Raw genomic sequence first — 10,585 nt, 5'->3', positions numbered from 1 at the left:
AGAGTACAGGAGGGAGAGAGAGAGGGAGACAGAGAGGACAGGAGGGAGAGAGAGTGACAGAGAGGACAGGAGGGAGATAGAGACAGAGAGGACAGGAGGGAGAGAGAGACAGAGAGGACAGGAGGGAGAGAGAGACAGCGAGGACAGGAGGGAGAGAGAGACAGAGAGGACAGGAGGGAGAGAGAGAGAGAGAGACAGAGAGGACAGGAGGGAGAGAGAGATGGAGAGGACAGGAGGGAGAGAGAGACAGAGACAGAGAGGACAGGAGGGAGAGAGAGACAGAGGACAGGAGGGAGAGAGAGAGAGAGACAGAGAGGACAGGAGGGAGAGAGAGACGGAGAGGACTGGAGGGAGAGAGAGAGAGCGACAGATAGGACAGGAGGGAGAGAGAGACAGAGAGGACAGGAGGGAGAGAGAGACGGAGAGGACAGGAGGGAGAGAGAGAGAGAGACAGAGAGGACACGAGAGAGAGAGAGATAGAGAGGACAGGAGGGAGAGAGAGATAGACAGAGAGGAAAGGAGGGAGAGAGAGACGGAGAGGACAGGAGGGAGAGAGAGAGACAGAGAGGACAGGAGGGAGAGAGTGACAGAGAGGACAGGTGGGAGAGAGAGAGACAGAGAGGACAGGAGAGAGAGAGAGAGAGACAGAGAGGACAGGAGGGAGAGAGAGAGAGACAGAGAGGACAGGAGGGAGAGAGAGAGAGAGAGGACAGGAGGGAGAGAGTGACAGAGAGGACAGGAGGGAGAGAGAGATAGAGAGGACAGGAGGGAGGGAGAGATAGAGAGGACAGGAGGGAGAGAGAGACAGAGAGGACAGGAGGGAGAGAGAGACGGAGAGGACAGGAGGGAGAGAGAGAGAGACAGATTGGACAGGAGGGAGAGAGAGAGAGACAGAGAGGACAGGAGGGAGAGAGAGATAGAGAGGACAGGAGGGAGAGAGAGACAGAGAGGACAGGAGGGAGAGAGAGAGACAAAGAGGACAGGAGGGAGAGACAGAGAGGACAGGAGGGAGAGAGTGACAGAGAGGACAGGAGGGAGAGAGAGACAGAGAGACAGGAAGGAGAGAGAGAGACAGAGAGGACAGGAGGGAGAGAGAGACAGAGAGGACAGGAGGGCGAGAGAGAGACAGAGAGGACAGGATGGAAAGAGAGACAGAGAGGACAGAAGGGAGAGAGAGACAGAGAGGACAGGAGCGATAGAGAGACAGAGAGGATAGTAGGGAGAGAGAGAGACAGAGATGACAGGAGGGAGAGAGAGACAGAGAGGTCAGGAGGGAGAGAGAGACGGAGAGGACAGGAGGGAGAGAGAGAGACAGAGAGGACAGGAGGCAGAGAGAGATAGAGAGGACAGGAGGGAGAGACAGACAGAGAGGACAGGAGGGAGAGAGAGACAGAGAGGACAGGAGGGAGAGAGAGAGACAGAGAGGACAGGAGCGAGAGAGAGACGGAGAGGACAGAAGGGAGAGAGAGACAGAGAGGACAGGAGGGAGAGAGAGATAGATAGAGGGGACAGGAGGGAGAGAGAGACGGAGAGGACAGGAGGGAGAGAGAGACAGAGAGAACAGGAGGGAGAGAGAGACAGAAAGGACAGGAGGGAGAGAGAGACGGAGAGGACAGGAGGGAGAGAGAGAGAGAGACAGAGAGGACAGGAGGGAGAGAGAGAGACAGAGAGGACAGGAGGGAGAGAGAGACAGAGAGGACAGGAGGGAGAGAGAGACAGAGAGGACAGGAGGGAGAGAGAGAGAGAGACAGAGAGGACAGGAGGGAGAGAGAGACGGAGAGTACAAGAGGGAGAGAGAGAGGGAGACAGAGAGGACAGGAGGGAGAGAGAGAGACAGAGGGGACAGGAGGGAGATAGAGACAGAGAGGACAGGAGGGAGAGAGAGACAGAGAGGACAGGAGAGAGAAAGAGACAGAGAGGACAGGAGGGAGAGAGAGACAGAGAGGACAGGTGGCAGAGAGAGATAGAGAGGACAGGAGGGAGAGAGAGACAGAGAGGACAGGAGGAAGAGAGAGACAGAGAGGACAGGAGGGAGAGAGAGAGACAGAGAGGACAGGAGCGAGAGAGAGACGGAGAGGACAGGAGGGAGAGAGAGACAGAGAGGACAGGAGGGAGAGAGAGACAGAAAGGACAGGAGGGAGAGAGAGACGGAGTGTACAGGAGGGAGAGAGAGAGAGAGACAGAGAGGACAGGAGGGAGAGAGAGAGACAGAGAGGACAGGAGGGAGAGAGAGACAGAGAGGACAGGAGGGAGAGAGAGACAGAGAGGACAGGAGGGAGAGAGAGACAGAGAGGACAGGAGGGAGAGAGAGAGAGCGACAGAGAGGACAGGAGGGAGAGAGAGAGACAGAGAGGACAGGAGGGAGATAGAGACAGAGAGGACAGGAGGGAGAGAGAGACAGAGAGGACAGGAGGGAGAGAGAGACAGCGAGGACAGGAGGGAGAGAGAGACAGAGAGGACAGGAGGGAGAGAGAGACAGAGAGGACAGGAGGGAGAGAGAGACAGAGAGGACAGGAGGGAGAGAGAGAAAGCGAGGACAGGAGGGAGAGAGAGACAGAGAGGACAGGAGGGAGAGAGAGAGAGAGAGACAGAGAGGACAGGAGGGAGAGAGAGATGGAGAGGACAGGAGGGAGAGAGTGACAGAGACAGAGAGGACAGGAGGGAGAGAGACAGAGAGGACAGGAGGGAGAGAGAGAGAGAGACAGAGAGGACAGGAGGGAGAGAGAGAGACAGAGAGGACAGGAGGGAGAGAGAGACAGAGAGGACAGGAGGGAGAGAGAGACAGAGAGGACATGAGGGAGAGAGAGACAGAGAGGACAGGAGGGAGAGAGCGAGAGAAAGAGAGGACAGGAGGGAGTGAGGGACGGAGAGGACAGGAGGGAGAGAGAGACAGAGAGGACAGGAGGGAGAGAGAGAGAGAGAGGACAGGAGCGAGAGAGAGACGGAGAGGACAGGAGGGAGAGAGAGACAGAGAGGACAGGAGGGAGAGAGAGAGACAGAGAGGACAGGAGGGAGAGAGAGACAGAGAGGACAGGAGGGAGAGAGAGAGAGAGACAGAGAGGACAGGAGGGAGAGAGAGACGGAGAGTACAGGAGGGAGAGAGAGAGAGAGACAGAGAGGACAGGAGGGAGAGAGAGAGACAGAGAGGACAGGAGGGAGAGAGAGACAGAGAGGACAGGAGGGAGAGAGAGACAGAGAGGACAGGAGGGAGAGAGAGAGACAGAGAGGACAGGAGGGATAGAAAGCCGGAGAGGACAGGAGGGAGAGAGAGACGGAGAGTACAGGAGGGAGAGAGAGAGAGACAGAGAGGACAGGAGCGAGAGAGAGACGGAGAGGACAGAAGGGAGAGAGAGACAGAGAGGACAGGAGGGAGAGAGAGATAGATAGAGAGGACAGGAGGGAGAGAGAGACGGAGAGGACAGGAGGGAGAGAGAGACAGAGAGGACAGGAGGGAGAGAGAGACAGAAAGGACAGGAGGGAGAGAGAGACGGAGAGTACAGGAGGGAGAGAGAGAGAGAGACAGAGAGGACAGGAGGGAGAGAGAGAGACAGAGAGGACAGGAGGGAGAGAGAGACAGAGAGGACAGGAGGGAGAGAGAGACAGAGAGGACAGGAGGGAGAGAGAGACAGAGAGGACAGGAGGGAGAGAGAGAGAGCGACAGAGAGGACAGGAGGGAGAGAGAGACGGAGAGTACAGGAGGGAGAGAGAGAGGGAGACAGAGAGGACAGGAGGGAGAGAGAGAGACAGAGAGGACAGGAGGGAGATAGAGACAGAGAGGACAGGAGGGAGAGAGAGACAGAGAGGACAGGAGGGAGAGAGAGACAGCGAGGACAGGAGGGAGAGAGAGACAGAGAGGACAGGAGGGAGAGAGAGAGAGAGAGACAGAGAGGACAGGAGGGAGAGAGAGATGGAGAGGACAGGAGGGAGAGAGAGACAGAGACAGAGAGGACAGGAGGGAGAGAGAGACAGAGGACAGGAGGGAGAGAGAGAGAGAGACAGAGAGGACAGGAGGGAGAGAGAGACGGAGAGGACTGGAGGGAGAGAGAGAGAGCGACAGATAGGACAGGAGGGAGAGAGAGACAGAGAGGACAGGAGGGAGAGAGAGACGGAGAGGACAGGAGGGAGAGAGAGAGAGAGACAGAGAGGACACGAGAGAGAGAGAGATAGAGAGGACAGGAGGGAGAGAGAGATAGACAGAGAGGAAAGGAGGGAGAGAGAGACGGAGAGGACAGGAGGGAGAGAGAGAGACAGAGAGGACAGGAGGGAGAGAGTGACAGAGAGGACAGGTGGGAGAGAGAGAGACAGAGAGGACAGGAGAGAGAGAGAGAGAGACAGAGAGGACAGGAGGGAGAGAGAGAGAGACAGAGAGGACAGGAGGGAGAGAGAGAGAGAGAGGACAGGAGGGAGAGAGTGACAGAGAGGACAGGAGGGAGAGAGAGATAGAGCGGACAGGAGGGAGGGAGAGATAGAGAGGACAGGAGGGAGAGAGAGACAGAGAGGACAGGAGGGAGAGAGAGACGGAGAGGACAGGAGGGAGAGAGAGAGAGACAGATTGGACAGGAGGGAGAGAGAGAGAGACAGAGAGGACAGGAGGGAGAGAGAGATAGAGAGGACAGGAGGGAGAGAGAGACAGAGAGGACAGGAGGGAGAGAGAGAGACAAAGAGGACAGGAGGGAGAGACAGAGAGGACAGGAGGGAGAGAGTGACAGAGAGGACAGGAGGGAGAGAGAGACAGAGAGACAGGAAGGAGAGAGAGAGACAGAGAGGACAGGAGGGAGAGAGAGACAGAGAGGACAGGAGGGCGAGAGAGAGACAGAGAGGACAGGATGGAAAGAGAGACAGAGAGGACAGAAGGGAGAGAGAGACAGAGAGGACAGGAGCGATAGAGAGACAGAGAGGATAGTAGGGAGAGAGAGAGACAGAGATGACAGGAGGGAGAGAGAGACAGAGAGGTCAGGAGGGAGAGAGAGACGGAGAGGACAGGAGGGAGAGAGAGAGACAGAGAGGACAGGAGGCAGAGAGAGATAGAGAGGACAGGAGGGAGAGACAGACAGAGAGGACAGGAGGGAGAGAGAGACAGAGAGGACAGGAGGGAGAGAGAGAGACAGAGAGGACAGGAGCGAGAGAGAGACGGAGAGGACAGAAGGGAGAGAGAGACAGAGAGGACAGGAGGGAGAGAGAGATAGATAGAGGGGACAGGAGGGAGAGAGAGACGGAGAGGACAGGAGGGAGAGAGAGACAGAGAGAACAGGAGGGAGAGAGAGACAGAAAGGACAGGAGGGAGAGAGAGACGGAGAGGACAGGAGGGAGAGAGAGAGAGAGACAGAGAGGACAGGAGGGAGAGAGAGAGACAGAGAGGACAGGAGGGAGAGAGAGACAGAGAGGACAGGAGGGAGAGAGAGACAGAGAGGACAGGAGGGAGAGCGAGAGAGAGACAGAGAGGACAGGAGGGAGAGAGAGACGGAGAGTACAAGAGGGAGAGAGAGAGGGAGACAGAGAGGACAGGAGGGAGAGAGAGAGACAGAGGGGACAGGAGGGAGATAGAGACAGAGAGGACAGGAGGGAGAGAGAGACAGAGAGGACAGGAGAGAGAAAGAGACAGAGAGGACAGGAGGGAGAGAGAGACAGAGAGGACAGGTGGCAGAGAGAGATAGAGAGGACAGGAGGGAGAGAGAGACAGAGAGGACAGGAGGAAGAGAGAGACAGAGAGGACAGGAGGGAGAGAGAGAGACAGAGAGGACAGGAGCGAGAGAGAGACGGAGAGGACAGGAGGGAGAGAGAGACAGAGAGGACAGGAGGGAGAGAGAGACAGAAAGGACAGGAGGGAGAGAGAGACGGAGTGTACAGGAGGGAGAGAGAGAGAAAGACAGAGAGGACAGGAGGGAGAGAGAGAGACAGAGAGGACAGGAGGGAGAGAGAGACAGAGAGGACAGGAGGGAGAGAGAGACAGAGAGGACAGGAGGGAGAGAGAGACAGAGAGGACAGGAGGGAGAGAGAGAGAGCGACAGAGAGGACAGGAGGGAGAGAGAGACAGAGAGGACAGGAGGGAGAGAGAGACAGAGAGGACAGGAGGGAGAGAGAGACAGCGAGGACAGGAGGGAGAGAGAGACAGAGAGGACAGGAGGGAGAGAGAGAGAGAGAGACAGAGAGGACAGGAGGGAGAGAGAGATGGAGAGGACAGGAGGGAGAGAGTGACAGAGACAGAGAGGACAGGAGGGAGAGAGACAGAGAGGACAGGAGGGAGAGAGAGAGAGAGACAGAGAGGACAGGAGGGAGAGAGAGAGACAGAGAGGACAGGAGGGAGAGAGAGACAGAGAGGACAGGAGGGAGAGAGAGACAGAGAGGACAGGAGGGAGAGAGAGACAGAGAGGACAGGAGGGAGAGAGCGAGAGAAAGAGAGGACAGGAGGGAGTGAGGGACGGAGAGGACAGGAGGGAGAGAGAGACAGAGAGGACAGGAGGGAGAGAGAGAGAGAGAGGACAGGAGCGAGAGAGAGACGGAGAGGACAGGAGGGAGAGAGAGACAGAGAGGACAGGAGGGAGAGAGAGAGACAGAGAGGACAGGAGGGAGAGAGAGACAGAGAGGACAGGAGGGAGAGAGAGAGAGAGACAGAGAGGACAGGAGGGAGAGAGAGACGGAGAGTACAGGAGGGAGAGAGAGAGAGAGACAGAGAGGACAGGAGGGAGAGAGAGAGACAGAGAGGACAGGAGGGAGAGAGAGACAGAGAGGACAGGAGGGAGAGAGAGACAGAGAGGACAGGAGGGAGAGAGAGAGACAGAGAGGACAGGAGGGATAGAAAGCCGGAGAGGACAGGAGGGAGAGAGAGACGGAGAGTACAGGAGGGAGAGAGAGAGAGACAGAGAGGACAGGAGGGAGAGAGAGAGAGACAGAGAGGACAGGAGGGAGAGAGAGAGAGAGAGGACAGGAGGGAGAGAGAGACGGAGAGGACAGGAGGGAGAGAGAGACAGAGAGGACAGGAGGGAGAGAGAGATAGAGAGGACAGGAGGGAGAGAGAGACAGAGAGGACAGGAGTGAGAGAGAGACGGAGAGGACAGGAGTAAGAGAGAGAAAGAGACAGAGAGGACAGGAGGGAGAGAGAGACAGAGAGGACAGGAGGGAGAGAGAGACAGCGAGGACAGGAGGGAGAGAGAGACAGAGAGGACAGGAGGGAGAGAGAGAAAGAGAGGACAGGAGGGAGAGAGAGATAGACAGAGAGGAGAGGAGGGAGAGAGTGAGACAGAGAGGACAGGAGGGAGAGAGAGATAGAGAGGACAGGTGGCAGAGAGAGATAGAGAGGACAGGAGGGAGAGAGAGACAGAGAGGACAGGAGAAAGAGAGAGACAGAGAGGACAGGAGGGAGAGAGAGAGACAGAGAGGACAGGAGCGAGAGAGAGACGGAGAGGACAGGAGGGAGAGAGAGACAGAGAGGACAGGAGGGAGAGAGAGACAGAAAGGACAGGAGGGAGAGAGAGACGGAGAGTACAGGAGGGAGAGAGAGAGAGAGACAGAGAGGACAGGAGGGAGAGAGAGAGACAGAGAGGACAGGAGGGAGAGAGAGACAGAGAGGACAGGAGGGAGAGAGAGACAGAGAGGACAGGAGGGAGAGAGAGACAGAGAGGACAGGAGGGAGAGAGAGAGAGCGACAGAGAGGACAGGAGGGAGAGAGAGACGGAGAGTACAGGAGGGAGAGAGAGAGGGAGACAGAGAGGACAGGAGGGAGAGAGAGAGACAGAGAGGACAGGAGGGAGATAGAGACAGAGAGGACAGGAGGGAGAGAGAGACAGAGAGGACAGGAGGGAGAGAGAGACAGCGAGGACAGGAGGGAGAGAGAGACAGAGAGGACAGGAGGGAGAGAGAGAGAGAGAGACAGAGAGGACAGGAGGGAGAGATAGATGGAGAGGACAGGAGGGAGAGAGTGACAGAGACAGAGAGGACAGGAGGGAGAGAGACAGAGAGGACAGGAGGGAGAGAGAGAGAGAGACAGAGAGGACAGGAGGGAGAGAGAGACGGAGAGGACAGGAGGGAGAGAGAGAAAGAGACAGAGAGGACAGGAGGGAGAGAGAGAGACAGAGAGGACAGGAGGGAGAGAGAGACAGAGAGGACAGGAGGGAGAGAGAGACAGAGAGGACAGGAGGGAGAGAGAGACAGCGAGGACAGGAGGGAGAGAGAGACAGAGAGGACAGGAGGGAGAGAGAGAAAGAGAGGACAGGAGGGAGAGAGAGATAGACAGAGAGGAGAGGAGGGAGAGAGTGAGACAGAGAAGACAGGAGGGAGAGAGAGATAGAGAGGACAGGAGGCAGAGAGAGATAGAGAGGACAGGAGGGAGAGAGAGACAGAGAGGACAGGAGGGAGAGAGAGACAGAGAGGACAGGAGGGAGAGAGAGAGACAGAGAGGACAGGAGCGAGAGAGAGACGGAGAGGACAGAAGGGAGAGAGAGACAGAGAGGACAGGAGGGAGAGAGAGATAGATAGAGAGGACAGGAGGGAGAGAGAGACGGAGAGGACAGGAGGGAGAGAGAGACAGAGAGGACAGGAGGGAGAGAGAGACAGAAAGGACAGGAGGGAGAGAGAGACGGAGAGTACAGGAGGGAGAGAGAGAGAGAGACAGAGAGGACAGGAGGGAGAGAGAGAGACAGAGAGGACAGGAGGGAGAGAGAGACAGAGAGGACAGGAGGGAGAGAGAGACAGAGAGGACAGGAGGGAGAGAGAGACAGAGAGGACAGGAGGGAGAGAGAGAGAGCGACAGAGAGGACAGGAGGGAGAGAGAGACGGAGAGTACAGGAGGGAGAGAGAGAGGGAGACAGAGAGGACAGGAGGGAGAGAGAGAGACAGAGAGGACAGGAGGGAGATAGAGACAGAGAGGACAGGAGGGAGAGAGAGACAGAGAGTACAGGACGGAGAGAGAGACAGCGAGGACAGGAGGGAGAGAGAGACAGAGCGGACAGGAGGGAGAGAGAGAGAGAGAGACAGAGAGGACAGGAGGGAGAGAGAGATGGAGAGGACAGGAGGGAGAGAGAGACAGAGACAGAGAGGACAGGAGGGAGAGAGAGACAGAGAGGACAGGAGGGAGAGAGCGAGAGACAGAGAGGACAGGAGGGAGTGAGGGACGGAGAGGACAGGAGGGAGAGAGAGACAGAGAGGACAGGAGGGAGAGAGAGAGAGAGAGGACAGGAGCGAGAGAGAGACGGAGAGGACAGGAGGGAGAGAGAGACAGAGAGGACAGGAGGGAGAGAGAGGGACAGAGAGGACAGGAGGGAGAGAGAGACAGAGAGGACAGGAGGGAGAGAGAGAGAGAGACAGAGAGGACAGGAGGGAGAGAGAGACGGAGAGTACAGGAGGGAGAGAGAGAGAGAGACAGAGAGGACAGGAGGGAGAGAGAGAGACAGAGAGGACAGGAGGGAGAGAGAGACAGAGAGGACAGGAGGGAGAGAGAGACAGAGAGGACAGGAGGGAGAGAGAGAGACAGAGAGGACAGGAGGGATAGAAAGCCGGAGAGGACAGGAGGGAGAGAGAGACGGAGAGTACAGGAGGGAGAGAGAGAGAGACAGAGAGGACAGGAGGGAGAGAGAGAGAGACAGAGAGGACAGGAGGGAGAGAGAGAGAGAGAGGACAGGAGGGAGAGAGAGACGGAGAGGACAGGAGGGAGAGAGAGACAGAGAGGACAGGAGGGAGAGAGAGATAGAGAGGACAGGAGGGAGAGAGAGACAGAGAGGACAGGAGTGAGAGAGAGACGGAGAGGACAGGAGGGAGAGAGAGAAAGAGACAGAGAGGACAGGAGGGAGAGAGAGACAGAGAGGACAGGAGGGAGAGAGAGACAGCGAGGACAGGAGGGAGAGAGAGACAGAGAGGACAGGAGGGAGAGAGAGAAAGAGAGGACAGGAGGGAGAGAGAGATAGACAGAGAGGAGAGGAGGGAGAGAGTGAGACAGAGAGGACAGGAGGGAGAGAGAGATAGAGAGGACAGGTGGCAGAGAGAGATAGAGAGGACAGGAGGGAGAGAGAGACAGAGAGGACAGGAGGAAGAGAGAGACAGAGAGGACAGGAGGGAGAGAGAGAGACAGAGAGGACAGGAGCGAGAGAGAGACGGAGAGGACAGGAGGGAGAGAGAGACAGAGAGGACAGGAGGAAGAGAGAGACAGAAAGGACAGGAGGGAGAGAGAGACGGAGTGTACAGGAGGGAGAGAGAGAGAGAGACAGAGAGGACAGGAGGGAGAGAGAGAGACAGAGAGGACAGGAGGGAGAGAGAGACAGAGAGGACAGGAGGGAGAGATAGACAGAGAGGACAGGAGGGAGAGAGAGACAGAGAGGACTGGAGGGAGAGAGAGAGAGCGACAGAGAGGACAGGAGGGAGAGAGAGACGGAGAGTACAGGAGGGAGAGAGAGAGGGAGACAGAGAGGACAGGAGGGAGAGAGAGAGACAGAGAGGACAGGAGGGAGATAGAGACAGAGAGGACAGGAGGGAGAGAGAGACAGAGAGGACAGGAGGGAGAGAGAGACAGCGAGGACAGGAGGGAGAGAGAGACAGAGAGGACAGGAGGGAGAGAGAGAGAGAGAGAGAGAGAGAGGACAGGAGGGAGAGAGAGATG

The sequence above is a fragment of the Pristiophorus japonicus genome, unplaced genomic scaffold (genome assembly GCF_044704955.1).
Source record: "Pristiophorus japonicus isolate sPriJap1 unplaced genomic scaffold, sPriJap1.hap1 HAP1_SCAFFOLD_208, whole genome shotgun sequence".
Taxonomy (NCBI): domain Eukaryota; kingdom Metazoa; phylum Chordata; class Chondrichthyes; family Pristiophoridae; genus Pristiophorus; species Pristiophorus japonicus.
The sequence above is the reverse complement of the archived record's forward strand: the minus strand, read 5'-3'. Positions refer to the sequence as shown.